Source organism: Tupaia chinensis, unplaced genomic scaffold (assembly GCF_000334495.1).
Source record: "Tupaia chinensis unplaced genomic scaffold, TupChi_1.0 Scaffold000338_1, whole genome shotgun sequence".
Classification (NCBI taxonomy): Eukaryota; Metazoa; Chordata; class Mammalia; order Scandentia; family Tupaiidae; genus Tupaia; species Tupaia belangeri.
Window position 1 is genome coordinate 1,953,727 of NW_006159832.1, and position 16,790 is coordinate 1,970,516.

The window sequence follows — 16,790 nt, forward strand, 5'->3', positions numbered from 1 at the left end:
TTTGGTAGCTTTTCCCTATTCAATATGATGTTAGCATTGGGTTTATCATTTATGGTTTTGATTATATTGAGAAATATCTCTTCTATTACCCTATTTTGCTGAGAGTCTTGATCATGAAGGTATTTTTATCAAATGCTTTTTCTGCATCTATAGATATGATCATATGCTTTTTATTTTTTTTCCTGTTAATATGATATACTTTCTGTTATTTGTGTGTTGAGTCATCCTCGTATCCCTGGGGAAAAGCCTACCTGTTTATGGTGCGTAATCTTTTAATTGTACCTTGGATTCAGATTGTCAGTATCATGTTGAGAATTTTTGCATTGGTAATAATCAGGGATGTTGATATGTAGTTTTCTTTTTCTGTTATGTCCTTGTCTGGTTTTGGTCAGAAATGATGGCGGAGTCATAGAATGAATTTGGCAGAGTACCTTTATTTTAAATTCTTAGAAGTAGTTTAAGGAGGATTTTTTAAAAACTTTTGTAGAATTTAGAATTGAAGCCATCTGGATCTGTTTTTATTTATTTATTTTTTAATTGGGATACTATTACTAATTCAATATCATCACTTGTTATTTGTCTGTTCAAGCTTTCTATTTCATCCTGATTTAGCTAGGTCACTTGTATGTGTCCACAAATGGTCCATCTCCTCTAAGTTTTATTATTTACTGGCATTTTAAACTGTTTTCTATTTAAATTTATGAAAATGAAGATTTTTAAACGTTGAATATGATTAGTTTTATTTTTCAGGATAAATCGTAACGTTTCTGGTCTAAAGAAACATACATTTTGGGACCAGCAGGTTAATGGTAGTTGAGGAGCTGGACTTCCACATGGCAGATCACAATTTGAGTCCTGGACTAGTGGCTTGAAAATTATTTTGGACCAGTGGAGCTGGCAGATGGAGTGGTGGTTAAGGGTGCTGGACTCCCTCATGGCTGACTGAGGTTTGAGTCCTGGACCTGGCAGCTTGCTTTCTCACTTTCTCTTTCTCTCTTGTTCTTTCCCTCCCTTCCTCTCTCTCTGGTCAAATTAAAAATAAATAAGTACATAAATAAAGTTAAATAAAATAATTTTTAAAATTACTTTGGATGAGTGTGTGTTTGCCCAAAATCTCAGGAGTAAAATGGAGGGGAAGATATTGTGACACGGCCATCTCCCAAGGGGGTGATTTCTCACTTTCCCTCTCACTATCTCTTTGTCTCTCTCAGACAAGCATATATGTGTCCTATGGCAAATAAATAAATAAAATAAAAACAAGACATAAATTAGAAAAAATGTATCTGTGATAAAATGTCTCAAACTCAATTAAAACTGTAGGTAGTATTCTACAGAAATCTTAATGTATTTGCCACTTTATTTTCTCATTTGAACTAAGTAAAATTGATAAACTCACTATTTTTATGACACTGATTATTATGGAACTATTTTGAAGTTCAAAAACTATACTTTAGATAGAGACAAATTTTATATAAATAGAAGAGTTTCCTTCTCTGAAGTACTAAACTTCAAAAAATTCATCTTATTTTACACAACAAATAACTTAAAAATTTCTTTAAAGAAAATTAGTTTTTTAGATACAATTTTCATTTTCATAACTTTGGTTGAAATCATATTGAAAACAAAAGTATTTTTCTATTTTTTTAAACCTCAGAGTATTCTTTTGCATTTGTAAATTGAAAATGTCATCTTCTGGTTTACTTTTATTCAAAAATGTTGACCACTGAGAAAGTACAGACTCTCCAGAAAAAATATCACCAATAGACTCAGTCACTTTTCCTGGACAGCAGATGATCCTAATGGTTACATCACTGGACTTTCATATGACCAACTGTAGTTCGAGTCCCAGACCCAGAGGCTTGAAACCCACATATGGGCATGTGTGCATGCATGCTCAAAATCCTGAGAGGAGACTTGAGGCAAAGAGTGCAGCATGGCCATCCCCCAGAGGGGTGATTTCTCACTTTCTCTCTCTCTGTCTCTCTGGTGAGCACCCTCATCATATAGCAAAAACCTCTCTCTACAAAAAAAAAAAAAAAAATCTGTTACTTTTTATTGCTGATCATATTTAACTAACAAAGGTAGTGTAGTAGTTATTGTTTTTCGTGAAGAATTAAAAGATCAGGGAACCAGCAGTTAGCGTAATGGCTATGTCGCTGGACTCCCACGTAGTCGACCGCGGTTCGTGTCCCGGACCCGGTGGCTTAAAACTCACGCTGGGCGCGTGTGCGTGCGTGCCCAAGATCCCAAGAGGAGAATGGAGGAGAAGGGATTGCGGCGTGACCATCCCCCCTGGGGGGTGATTTCTCGCTTTCTGTCTCTATGTCTCTCTCTGTCTGTCTGGCGAGCGCACGCGCCCTACAGTGAAAATCTCTCCCAAAAAAAAAAAAAAAAAAGAATTAAAAGATCAAAAGGAAGAGAGAAAACCATCTTAAACCCAAAGTGAGATGTCAGTGACGCTCCCTGGAGACAATTTTAACAGAAAGAGTTGGCATAGGTGGAGAGGACAGAACCATTAACCCGAGGAGGAGACGCACTTCATCTGCATTCTATTTCTCCTTGATTTGGTCTTGCTGTCATGACAGTATGTCCAAATCTGGTCCCCTTGTAATTATGTAAGTTAGAAAATCTAAAACCCTGGGGACCAGCAGTTAGCGTAATGACTGTGTCACTGGACTCCCATGTAGTTGACCACAGTTTGCGTCCTGGACCCGGTGGCTTAAACTCACGCCGGGCGTGTGTGTGTGCCTGCCCAAGATCTTGAGAAGAGAATGGAGGAGAAGGGATTGCGGCGTGACCATCCCCCCTGGGGGGTGATTTCTCGCTTTCTGTCTGTCTGTCTGTCTGGCGAGTGCACGCGCCCTATAGCAAAAACCTCTCCAAAAAAAAAAGAAAACCCAAAACCCTGACAGTCACCTCTTTTTTATGTGTTTAATCTATTAACAGGTCCACTTGTTTTCCCTCCTCTATATCTTCCCAGCATGTCCCTGCATTCTCCCTGAGGCTGCATCTTCCAGGTTCAAACACCAGCCCTTCTCAGAATTCTGCAGTAACTCCTTAGCTGGTCTCCCTACATCCTTTCTTTCTCCTACCAATCTGTTGTGCCCTGAAGTCGGCATTATTTTTTCAGACTCTAAAAGTGATAATATTCTGGGGGCCAGCAGGTGGCGTGGTGGTTAAGGCACTGGACACTCCCACATGGCCTACCACCATTTGAGTCCTGGACCTGGTGGCTTGCTTTCCCACTTTCCTCTTCTCTCTGTGTCTGTCTTTCTATAGTCAAATTAAAATAAATGAATGAATAAATTTTTTAAAAAGTGATAATATTCTGTATTGACTAATACCTTTTAAAACTATCTCATTATTCCTAAAAATAAAGACTCAAAGCTCTGCAATTACATTGTCCCTCTCCTAACCCACATTCTGTCTTAAGTATACACTGCCCTCTCTTCTGTATTCCTCATGGACTCTAAGAGTCCTTGAAGGCTTGCTCTATCCATAAGTGTTATTTGCTTCACATCATCCTTTTTTTCCCCCTGAAAAATGGCATCCCACATACATGAATATGTACAAACTTTTATCACTACTTTTTAAAAGTTTTATTTATCTATTTCTTTTTAAGAGAGAAGAGAAAATTATATCAGACCACAGTGTGTCAGTTAAACATGTACAGAGGAAGAAAGCCCCCTCATAGCTGACAAGGGTTCAAGGTTTGGCGCCAGCAGCTTGAAAAACTGCTGATCCTGAACATGTGCTAGGATCCTAATGAACTGAAAAATCAGAATAAAAACTTGTGGCAGGTGATTGCGTCCTGATCAGGCCACACTGGAGGGTGTTTATCTCTCCCTGTCCCTCTTTCTGCATGCGCACAACTTCTGGAATAAAATTTAAAACAGTCGAAATTATTGTAGTCATCAAATTATTAAGAGAATATTTTATTATTGAAGAACAGTTCAGTGATAATAATTTCCAGTAGTGACTGATGCGTAACTATGTAAAATTATCACAGAATTTCTAAAATCTATAGTTAAGTACTGGGAGGACTAAAAGTCTATGATAGGAAACACTGAGCATTAAATTCAATGGTCTCTGAATCTGTAGCAAAGATTGTTTTCTACAATAGCTGGTAATCATAATCTAAAATAACTTCTCCTGGAGGTCAATTCCAATTGATTGAATCATCTCATTTTACATGCTAGTTTTGGACCACGTTTATGAGTTTATGCTAACCTATTCCTGCAAGATCCCAGCTAAGCCATCAAGTCCCTCATATATGGATCCAATTCCAGTAAGGATCAAAAGTCTTCTCAGTGTAGACATAGGACTATTACATATGTAACTCAGCAGTTGGAGTATTCTGTATACTGATAGCTTTGCCGTGAGGCAAAATTAACATCACTTTAGAATCCTAAAAATAGTGGGAAATCTTCTCAAGATAAGTCTGATCTCACTGATGTGTTTTGGTAGAGCTGACGTGGTTTCTAAAGTGCTGGGTCAAAAATAATCTAGTGTAGCATTTCTTAAAGTGCTCTTCCATATGATAGCTAAGAACACTAATCACCCAAGGAAAATCAGAAGTCTCTTTGTCTTTTTCTGTCTTTCCCTTTTCTATTTTTATAGATTCCAGTTTGTCATGTTGTTTTTCTTCATTTTGTCCTGGGTGGCTTTTAATTGATCAAGTAGTTGGTGAAAATAATATGCAGTAAACAGCTTTATGGACAGTAGAGCCAACAGTTCAGACATGGCTTTGAAGAGAAGTGGGATAAGGAACTATTACTATTGGTTTGGGTACAGGCTATCCAGGTTTTTAGTATCCAGGTTTTTAGAGCCGATTTTCCCAATCGTATACATCTGGAGTATGAGGAAGGGAAATGGCCATAGAGGAACTCAAAAGCAAAGACTTGATGTCATAAGCCAAAGAGCTCCAGACACCAAGAAAGTTATCTTTGCAAGAAGTAAGCAGTATCCAGAGAGTGGTGGTGTTTTTTAATTTTTTATTGTGATCTTTATGGAATATGAGCTCATTATTCACATGCTTTCTTTTCTGACTGCATTAAATGCCACTGAGCAGCCAGCCTGTATGAGTGAGGTCCAGAACAAGCTGACTGAGATGTGAGGGAATACATTGCTCTTTAGAGGGACCGGCAGTTTAAACTCTGTTTCCTGAGATGTTTAAGAGAACTTCTCTGGTGGGTTTCCACATATATCCAATAATTAAGTTGGGCTATCATATGATGGCAGGAAGATTAGACTGTGTTCCTGAGAAGACAGTTCACACAATGTCCATCTAGTTTGGCTTTAAATGTTAATATTGCACGTCATCTGTGGTGATGGGATGAGCCTGCATCAAGCCATGTAGCTATAGTCAGCGCCTCAGAAAACAGCTTTTTTTCTCCTTATCATTGAAATTGACTATTACTACAAAAAGTTTCATTTCTAGAGAAATGAACTTCCAAGATACTGATGCACCACAGGAAACGGTGAGCTGACTATAACCATCTTCTTCAGAGACCTGGGTATGTGTGGGTAGAAATTGCCTAATGAAAAGTTTCATGTTCATGGTACAATTTCAACATCGCCAGAAATGTTGAACCATTAGATGACCTCAGTGGATGTAGGATCCTGAGAGAGGAGCTTGGACAAAAGTTGGCTCTTAAGGAACACAGAAACCAAAATAAAGGATTAGAAATACTGATGTCAGTCAGCAGGTGGCATAGTGGTTAATACACTGTATTCCACAGAGTCTATTCTGTGTTTGTAGTCTGGGACCTGGCAGTGTGAAAAACACACTGAGTGCATGTGCATTCTTGCCCTGAATCCCCAGAGCAGAATGGAAGAGAAGGGATTGTGATGTGGCTCTCCCCTCTGGGGAGGATGAGTTCTCACTTTCTCTCTCTCTGTCTCTTTCTCTTTCTCTCTCTCTGGTGAGTGTATGGGCCCTAAGGCTAAAATCTAAAAAGAAAAGAAAAGAAAAGGGTTCTGGTATTAGGATTTGCATAAGGTTTCTATGAGAGATTTTCCTAAGCCTTTCCAGAGCATAAACAAAGCAGTCTAATTGCCAACCTTGAATGGGAGGGGGAAGTATGTAGGCATCTAATCAAATAGAACCATAAGGTTAGTATCTAAATATTAGAAACTAAAAATGTAGGGGACAGGTGGTGCCACAGTGGTAAAGCACGTTACCCTATGAGACAATACCACCTGGGAAGATCCCACTTGATCTGAACTCTGAGTATGTCAGACACACGTATGCCCATGAGCTGGGTTGACTAAAGGCTGGGAATGGATTCCAGCACCAAGACCCTCTTGTCGATGCTCTCTGTTTCTCACTCATTGACAACAAAAAAAAAAAAAAAAAAAAAAAAAAAACAGAAGAAGAAAGGAAGAAAGCATAAATCCCAACGGCGTGCTGGCCCAGTAGTGCATCACTAGTGCACTGCTTAAGTAGTACTGGATTTATATGGATGGATGCAGGTTCAGTTTCCTGTTGACCTGAACACACCAGGAGTGTGTTCCCATGATCCTACCTGGCTAGGAAGGCTGAGGAGGTGGTCATGGTGTGAGACCCTGTGGATGGAGATTGTTTCTCTGTCTTTTATGAAATAAATGATCTTTACAAAACTAAAAATAAAATTCCAATGCATTTTAGATTACCCGTCTTCTGAGATCCAAAATTAACATCAGAGAGTGTATATGTCACTTTGCTATTTCATTCAACCAACAACAAATTTTAGGGAATGGCACTTTTAAAGTTGAACTGCTAAAGCTTTTTCTGAATCTTCTCAGTTGCTAAACGATAAGATTCAGAGATGTGTCATGTCCAACATTGTTCTACATGTCAAGTCAAAAGGCAGTGTCATGAAGGAGGGGTGACAAGGTGGTTCCTCAAAACTGCAAGGAGAGTCAGCCTATGGGAAACCCATAGAGATAGTGAGTTCAAATCATTCCAACACCCAGGATGGCCAATATTCAGTGTCAGGTTCATTGTTTTTCTGCAAACTAAAGTATTACCATCAGCTGAAACCCTCAGTAACACAAGAGAAGTTCTTAAATAAGCCATATGAAAGGGTTATAATACCAGTTAGTAGGGAGGAGAACTGAGGGAAGCAGACTAAATGGTATGTGACCCACACACAGGTTTTCAAAGCCAGAGGAACCAAGAAAAATCAAGAGGTTGTATTTTACAAAGAAAGTGAATAGTGGGACCAGCAGATGGCATAATGGTTATGTCACTGGACTTCCACATAGTCAACCTCTGTTCAAATCTCAGACCTGGCAACTTGAACTCATGCCAGGCGCATGTATATGCATGCCCAAGATCTTGAAAGGAAAATGGAGGAGAAGGTATGGCAGTGTGGCCATTCCCCCTGGGGGGGGGGGCGATTGCTTGGCTTCCCTCTCTCTCTGTGTCTCTAGTGAGCACATGTACCCTATAGCAAACAAACCAACAAACAAACAAACAACACCTCTCTTAAAAAGAAATTGAATAGGCATTGCATCTGTTTAATTTAAAATATAAACAGCGTGCCTATGTGTTATCTGATTTTTAGTAACATAGAACTGTATTTCTGAGATTGGCATGTATAAGTTGTCAGTCCTAGGTCAGTTGTTTCTTCATGTAATTATAATCACATTCTATTCAAAAACATTGCAAAAAGGAAATCTAGTCTTGAAAACATATTATCAAGAGCTACTTCAAAAGGCAAGGTTTTAGAGCTCCAACTATTAATTTAGGTAGCTTTTGTTTGGTTTGTTTCTCTTTTATGGAATCTGTGAAATGCTAGACATACTCGTATTCAGAAACTGAGGGACCTAAGCTCAGTTCTTGGTCTCCATTTTCCCTTATGTAAAATGACGGGATCAAACTATTTTGGGGACGGGGAACCAGCAGTTAGCGTAATGACTATGCCGCTGGACTCCCACGTAGTCGACCGCGGTTTGTGTCCCGGACCCGGTGGCTTAAAACTCATGCCAGGCGCATGTACGTGCATGCCCAAGATCCCGAGAGGAGAATGGAGAAGGGATTGCGGCGTGACCATCCCCCCTTGGGGGTGATTTCTCGCTTTCTGTCTCTATGTCTCTCTCTGTCTGGCGAGCGCACGCACCCTACAGTGAAAATCTCTCAAAAAAAAAAAAAAAAAAAACTATTTTGGGGAGAGCAAATAGTTTTCCATTTCTGTACCTCCTGCAATCAATTGGTGGTGCTTGCATAGAGCCCAGCATCAAAAAAGATGATGAAGCTGCCTCTAGTCTTAGAAGGAAAATTGTTAAGATTGATTTTAAATATCTGACACTGGGGCAGGATAATACAGAAGGTGAGAGGAGAGATTATTGCCTATTTGCCTTCCTGGACTCCATAATCTATTAGAATTCCTTCTGATTTCAAATATTTCTGATTCGACCACTTAGATAAAAGTCATCCACATTCTTGTTACCTGACTTGTAGAACTGCTTGAAATAAACGAAATAAAATATATCCTGAAATGTTTAATTAATTCTTAATCTTATAGTTAGAATAGAGGATTAGCTGATACATAAAAGAGACGTAAAAATTACAGTAGTTTTACTTAATTTTCTCTTCTTCAGATACTAGCTCAGAGGTGAGGCATCCAAAGCTGATGGAGATACACAGTCCTAGAGGGCAGTTCAGGGATCAGGGTCCTTCATTTTTTTGGTTTCTGTAACAAAGCGTGTTAACTCCTCTGCATGATCAAAGTTGCCTCTGAAAACAACACCCATGGAAATGAGAAGAAAAAGGGGAAACTATTCTTTTTGAAAATAATTATTTATTTATTCATTCATTCATTTTAATTTGACCAGAGAGAGAGAGAAAAAGTGAGAAAATCAAGCTACCAGGTCTGGGACTCGAACTGTCAGACATGTGGGGGTGTCCAGTGCTTTAACTACCACGCAACCTGCTGGTCATACAATATCCTTTAAAGAGGGGAAACGAAAGTGATGTATATCACTTCCATGGCATTCTATTGCTGAGACCTGAGTAGAAATGGCCACACATAGCACAAAATAAAAGGTAGGAACTGTTAGTTTCCAACTGAGCAAACATGTGTCAACCAAAATTTGGGAGTATGTAGTACTAGCGAGGGATACTTCTGTATCCTACACACTCCCAAATTTTGGTTGGCACATGTTTGCTCAGTTGGAAACTACTAGTTCCTACCTTCCTACTGTGACAGTCATGTTTTGCTCCACTCTTGGTACTAGATGAATAGAAACACCAGACTTAAAATCTACCATTGCAAAAGTGAGGTGTAAATGACTCTTTCACATTGGCTCATGTATTTCTGTAGGTACTGAAAGGTCCAACATCATTTGATACAAAAGACTTAAGCATGACTGTTTGTTTTCCTTGGGTAGTTAGGGACTGCAAAACTCCACATAGATGGAATAGTTATTGGAAGAGTGGTATTCACAAGAAGCCTATTTAACAAAAATTAAAACAGCATAAGAAAGTGAGTTGAAAGAGTCCTCACTTAGAAAGGTAATGTTAGTATTTGATTAGTTAGTATACACTTTTAGAACACAAAGAGTTTCCTTTTATAATTTCTAGACTGGTTTCTCGTTTCTTCCCCTTTTCCTCAAGGGATCCTGGATCCTCAGTCTTCCCTTTTCCCATTGTTGGCATTTGGAAAGCTGGTGCAGTTATCACCTGATAGGAAGATGTTCAGATTTCCAGCCAGAGGGTGGGTTCCCCTTGATGTAGTCTGTGCAAGGAGGATAGTTGGGATGGGATGAGATTTTTTTAATGACCATTTATTTTATAGTAAAGTTCATTTAAGCAAGTTTAACAAAGTTTTATGAAGCTTAAAAAATGAATGAGTATAAAAAGACACCAGAATTTACTTAATTATTCATAATATACATATTCATAATATATTTTATTGAAAATAAAATATGATGGGAGCCAACAGGTGGGGTGATGGTTGAGGTAGTGGACTTCCACATGGCTAGGTGTGGTTGAATCCCAGACCTAGGGGCTTGCTTTCTCACTTTCCCTATCTCTCTCTCTCTGCCTCTCTCTCTCTCTTCCTGTCTTTTATTGGTGAGCACATGTGCCCAATAGCAAATTAAGTAATAATAATTACAATTAATAAAATGAAATATTTTTAAAATACAAAATTATATTTTAAGACTTCATGAAAAATTAATTTACAGGGGTTCAATGTGGGGGTAACAAGATTCAAGATTTTTTTTTTAAGTCCAAAGAAGTGCTTCGCCTCATCTCCACATCACATATCCTTCCAAGATCAATGAGGTGTGCTTCTAATATATCAAGATGTCGCGTGATTTCACGTGCAGTGAGAGCAGGGCACCTGGGAATGCGACTGCTTTCAAATAGTGCTGTAATCACACTGACAAGTAGGGATCAATTAAAAAACAAAAACGCTTTGTAGACAGGTAGATGTAAAACTCAAACACCTAATTGCAGTGATTTATAAAATCAGTCTGGGTGGGAAAAAAAAGCACCATTTGCATCAATTACTAATCAAATCATTTTTAATTATATATCTAAAAAGAAAAGCTTGTGCCTTGGAATCTGTGTGAAAGGAAAGGTATTCGTTTTTTCTTGTGTATGACATTTCCATTCTGAGGGCTTATCGCTTGCTTTATATAAATACAATTACCTTGATTTTATATTTATGTGAAAGTTGGGATGTTAGAGCATGACAAAGTAAGAGACTGTGCACCAAGATGAACACCATAAATATCACTAAACAACCACAGAAAAGGCAGTGTTTGTTTTTCAGGGTGATACCAAAATAAAGAGGAGACTTATGCATGAGTAAACAGAGAAATGTGTCTCTCTCGATGGCTTTCATAAAAATAATTATTCATTTTTGTACTCGGTACACTATTTTTATTAAATACCAATTTTTGATGGGGCTATATTAGACTTAACACCAGTTCTTGTAGGAATCTCCAATCCTAGACATTCACCTCTATTCAAAACAGTTATCATCACTGAAGGAAATAAACTAGGAATAATTTCCAATTCTTTCTTCACACTGTGACTTTTATTTCATACATTACAAGGCTTGGCTATCATCCACAATGTTTTATACGGGGGGTAGTGGATTACTTGGGAATGCCTGGTCTACCTTTGCTCAATAAATGTAATTATCCTTCCTTTGTTTTCCAGACCGAAAACAAAATTGTTTTCTAGGCTTTTATGTTGTCATGACTAAATTAGTGTTCAGATTTCTGCTGGGATATATGGCCCAATCCCGAGACGATAACAACAAGAAAACCTAACCACTTCTGGGTCTCCTATGTCACCTTATCTATCTCTTTTTTTGTTTTGAAACTTGAATTTTTAGAACACACCTTTCATTCAAAATTATGTCTGAATATCCTGTTTACAGGTTCCACTGTAGATAAGATTATTTTCCCCCCATTTCTCATACAGAATTCAGTCAGTCATTTTACAAGCACTCATTAAGTATAATATGCCAAATATATTTTTTTAATTGTGGAGAAATAATATTGAATGAAGCAGGCTTCATTTAGAGGTGATGGTTTATTTGAGGATTTAAAGATAGTTCAGTACACCTAGAGCAGAGAGTATGTGTGGTCTGCTGAAAAGGGCGAGAGATGTGGGCTGATACATTTAATGAAGGTTTATTTTTTAAAAAAAATATTATGCTAAGGAGTTGTACTTTAAAAACCATTTGAAAATTTAAAACAGGAGTCATATTTTTAGGAATTTGATTTAGAAAGCTGACTGCTGTGGCAGTATGAAAATGGATTGAAAAGAGAAAAGCCCAGTCATGAGACTTTTATAGTAAATCACATGCAAATAGCAACGCCCACACTTAAGGGTGCAACCATGGGGAGAGAGCTACCATGGGAAGAACCAGAACTTCCTGATAAATGGGATAGGTAGTAATTGCGACACAGGGAAAACCAGCTTTGATGGAGTAATTTTAAAACTAATGAAGAGGATTCATATGCTGCATTCTAAGTCACTATGAAATGTATAATTAGGCAAATGCCAAAGAAAGTTCATGTACAAGTTTGGGGCTCAAGGAAGATGTGTGGTAATACCATATGGTTAAAAGCATACTGCAAACAAAGAGACGCTTACTTCATGTGGCCGGATGAGGTGTCTCAGAATCCTGAGAATGACATCTCTGGAGAAAGAGCCAATAGATGATAAGATGTATCATGGGAACTGCTCACATGCTTATGAAGGCTGAGAAGCCCCTGCTATGCTGTGGGCAGGCTGGAGAACTAGGAAAGCCAGTTGTGCCATTCAGTCTGATGTCAAATACCTGAAAGTGATGGGAGCTGATGGTCCTAGAGAGTCTTAATCTGAGCCTGAAAGCTTGAGAATCCAAGGCAGGAGTAGATGGATACACAAGCTGAAGTAGAAAGCAAATCCACCTGTCCTCTCCCTTTTGTTCTGTGTGAGCTCTCCACAGTTGCACAGCACTCATCCACATTAAGGAAGGAAAATCATCCTCACTCAATTTACTAATTCAAATGTTAGCTGCTACCAGAAACATCCTCACAGACATATCCGTATGTAACATTTTCCCAGTTATCAGGGTACCTTCTAGACCCGTCAACATGACACATAAAATTTAACCATTATGAATAGTCAGAGTAGAAAAAAACTTGAGTTATATTAACACACCAAGGAAAAAGTAACAAGTAGGAGGGGCTGGCAGGTAGTGCTGTGGTTAAGGGAGCTGGACTCCCACATGGCTGACTATGGTTTGAGTCCTGGACATGGTGGCTTGCTTTCTCACTTTCCATTTCTCGCTCCCTTACTCTGTCCATCTCTGGTCAAATTTAAATGAAAATAAATAAATAAATAAATAAAGTTAAATAAAATAATTCTTTAAAAAAGAAAACAAAAGAAAGATCAGTTTCCAGTTGAGCACTAAAGAGCAATACAGAAGACTGTGACCATAAGTGTTTGCTCTACTCTTGGTGCTAGATTAAAAGAAACACCAGACTTGAAATCTACCATTGCAAAAGTGAGTTATAAATGGCTTATTAACATAGGTTAGTGTCTTTTTGTAGCTCCCTGAAGCACCAGCACCACTTAATGCCAAGGGCTTAGAGTAGTAAAGCCTGAAACAAACACTGAGGGGACCATGCAGGAGTAAATCCAGAGGGTTATGGGCTAGTCCGAGTAGGGTCAAAGGTATCAGAGAACCTTACACACTGAAAAGCAGGCACTGGATTTCACTGGAACAAGTCTTCAATGAACTTCAGAAAGTTTTGGGGAGTAACTTACCACTGAAAAGTCAGTGGGAGAGACAGAGTAGGTGAGTAGACTGCAAGGAAGCAGTGGTGGTAAGCACAGTGTCTGGAGAAACAACTGTGAACAGCGGAACCAGTGGGGGGCTATCAGCAGGGGATGCAGGCTATGTGCGAGGAATTTACTTTTAGAGGACTGATGGGAGTAAAATTAGATAATGGAGGAAAGCGAGGGAGAAATCACACATGAAAATAGAGGTCTGATGTTAGAAACTGTTGAGTCACACTGGAATTTTTTTTTTTATATTTATAATAATACTGTGAAGTAACTCTAAACTATCTTTTACCTTCTAGCTAAGCCAATAGAACTCAGCTGTCCAGGTTTGCACAACTATTATCTGCAAATACAATTTTTTTAAAAAAAAGTGGTTCATTTTCGGCCAGGAGATAGTGTAGTAGTTACAACACTGAGCTCCCACATGGCCAACTGTGGTTCAAGTCCTGGACCTGGTGGCTTAAAAATCACACCAGGCATGTGTGCATGCATACCCAAAATCTCAGGAGGAAAATGGAGAAGAGACTGTGGTACAGTCATCCTCCCCTGGGGGGGGTGGGTTCTCACTTTCCCTCTCACTGTTTCTGTCTCTCTCCAGTGAGCACATGCGCCCTATGGCAAAAATCTCTAAAAAGAAAGTTTCATTTGACTGCAAAATCCATGCTGTCTCTGTATGATGTTCCCTATTAAAAAACAATTTTTATATAATCATAATGCACACACACACACACACATGCTTGCTTATGCAAGAACATACGAGCATACACATGGCTTAAATGTGTGTTTGTATTCAGGTAATTATGTGTGTAATGCATAACTATTGAGTAAAATAAATTTAACATATGCCTATGTATAATGGATGACATCTTATAAATTTAAAGTTCTCAAGTATTTTTTCTTAATTAGAAGTGAAAGCTAAATATCAATGTGATACCTCTGATTCCTTGCTGCTTATTTTATTCAATTTTCCTATTTGGGGAAATAATGAAATATTAATGTTACAAGCAGCCGAGTTCAAGTATTTTCTCTGCAAGTGAGCACTAGTTCTCTGAGCTCCTCCAAAATTACCGACTGAATCAAATACGTGACGGTGATTTATGCCCTAAAATGAATTTTAAAGGGTACATTGTCATACATTCTAGTTGAAAGCTAGACATAGAGTACATGAATGTATTTTAAAAAGCATAAATAAGGCATACATATTTATTTCTTTTTGGAGATTTATATATAGATAGATGGATAGATAGATAGGTATATTGACATATATATTTTTATTCTGTTATCCTCTAAAGTCTTCTAAGTAATTTTTAAAATATCATCTGTTGATCTCAATTTATTAACAAGAAGACAATTTCAATTTTTATGTTAAATTACAACTAAAAAGTTAACTACACATAACTATCAGAGTTTTTTGTAAATATTGTAACTGATTTTTAAAGATAAAAATAGTTTATTTTTATAAAACATTACAGTTTTTTTAACAGAACCTTACATTCTTTTGTCTGTTAAATATTTCTTCATTCTGCCCCACCCACCCACACTTGATTTCAATAACACCTGCACATCCACATGCACAATAATAATAATCTGTAACTTGAATTTATACCTCTCAGAAAACACGACACAGGATAGATCATAGACTTAAATATAAAATGCGAGACTATAAAACTCTGAGAAGATAATGTAGCAGAAAATTTAGAGGTCCTTGCATTTAGTCATGACTTTTTAGATCATCAAAGGTATGACTTAGAGAAAAAAACAATTGGTTATCTGGTTTAAATTAAATTAAAAATTCTATTCCAGCAAAAACAATGTTTAAAGAATAAAAAGTAATCCACAGACTGGGAGAAATATTGGCAACATACTTTTCCAGTAAAGAAATTGTGTTGAAAATATGTAAATAAAATTAAAACACAACTATTAGTAAGCAAACTAATAAAAGCATAGTTAAAGTTCTGAACAGATACTTTACCCAGGAAGATAAACAGAAGTCAAATAATCATAGTCACATGAAAAGATGTTCACATCACGTATCATGAAGCAGTCGTAAATTAAAATGTAATAAGAAAATGCCACATATTCATTTAAGTTGGTTAAACACTAGAGAGTGCCCCATTCAACACATTGGTTTCACACCCAGACCATCTTTATTGAGTGTGGCAGTAAATTCTTTAGAAGCCATTCTTTCACTGGTTAGTTCTCCCTTTTAATTAATTGTATTTTATTTATTAATATTATTTAATTTGCTACAAGTTACATGTGCTTTCCAGGGAGAGAGAGGGCGGGGAGAGAGAGAGAGAGAGAGAAAGAGAGAAAGTCATCTGCCAGGATCACGACTTGAACCACGGTTGGCCAAGTGGGAGTCTAGCACCTTAACCACCATGCCATCTGCTGGCCCCTGGTTAGTGTTTTCTTAACTAACCAGTCAGTTAGTCCTCATTGTGATACTCTAGACTTGTGAACATCAATCCTGTAAAAACAGATGAAGTGAAACTTCAGTAAAAAGTCTCCATCCTTCCTTTGCCATTTTATGTTGCTGGCTAGCAGTTTCGTCAGCATTTATTGACAATTTTGCTAATATTTATGAAACCAGGTGATATGAGAGTTATTTTTTCTGGCATGGCACAATTTGTTTCCAGTGGAGCCCCCTATGAAGTACTGGGATAAAAACAAAATGTGTAACAAACAAACAAACAAAAAACAGACATCTAAACATTTTTTAAAAGTAGCATCAAATGTCATGGCTACCACACGTGCATAGTTACTGTCAGCACCCATCATGTAAGATGAAGAAACTGAGGTTGAGAGAGGTGAACTGATTTACACTGTCCCCCACACTGGTTAATGGAAAACTTGAGATTTGACCTCAGGTCCCTATATAAAATGAAAAATAAATGGCCCCAACACCAATATTGGTCAGTTTCATAGTTGAAAAAAATCAGTTCACTTAATTCTCAACCTTTTAGACAGTAGGATTCTGCGGGAACACATAAAAGTTCTAAGGTTTTATAAAAGTCAAATTTATGGGGAATTTTCTTAGTATGAGGCACTTATAGAGTTTCAGATTTCGTGTTTCAGGTTCCCCAAGACCTTTTACTGATGCTGTTCATGTCAGTATGTAGGGACTACAACTGCTTTAGGATATTGCCTTATACAATTAAGGGCAGAATAGCAGAGTGGTTAAGAGTCATATTCCCAGGTTGTGGTGTTTGGGGCAAGTTCATCCTCTTTTTGCTTTAGTTTTATCCATAAAATAGGCAGAATAATAGGCCCTATATCACTGGGCTGGGAGGATTAAGTGAAGTAAATGGATAATACTCAGTACTTGGCTCCAGTCAGATGCTCAATTAATTCGTATGTTTAAGAAATTAGTAAAGCCTTTCCTGATCTTTGGATACTGTTAGATGCTGTCTTTTCTGGACCCTCAGAAGCTTTATTTTCATCTCTATTAAAGCACTTAGTCCCAGTCTAGGTGGTGCGTGGTTTGAATCCTAGAGGCAGCCTGAGA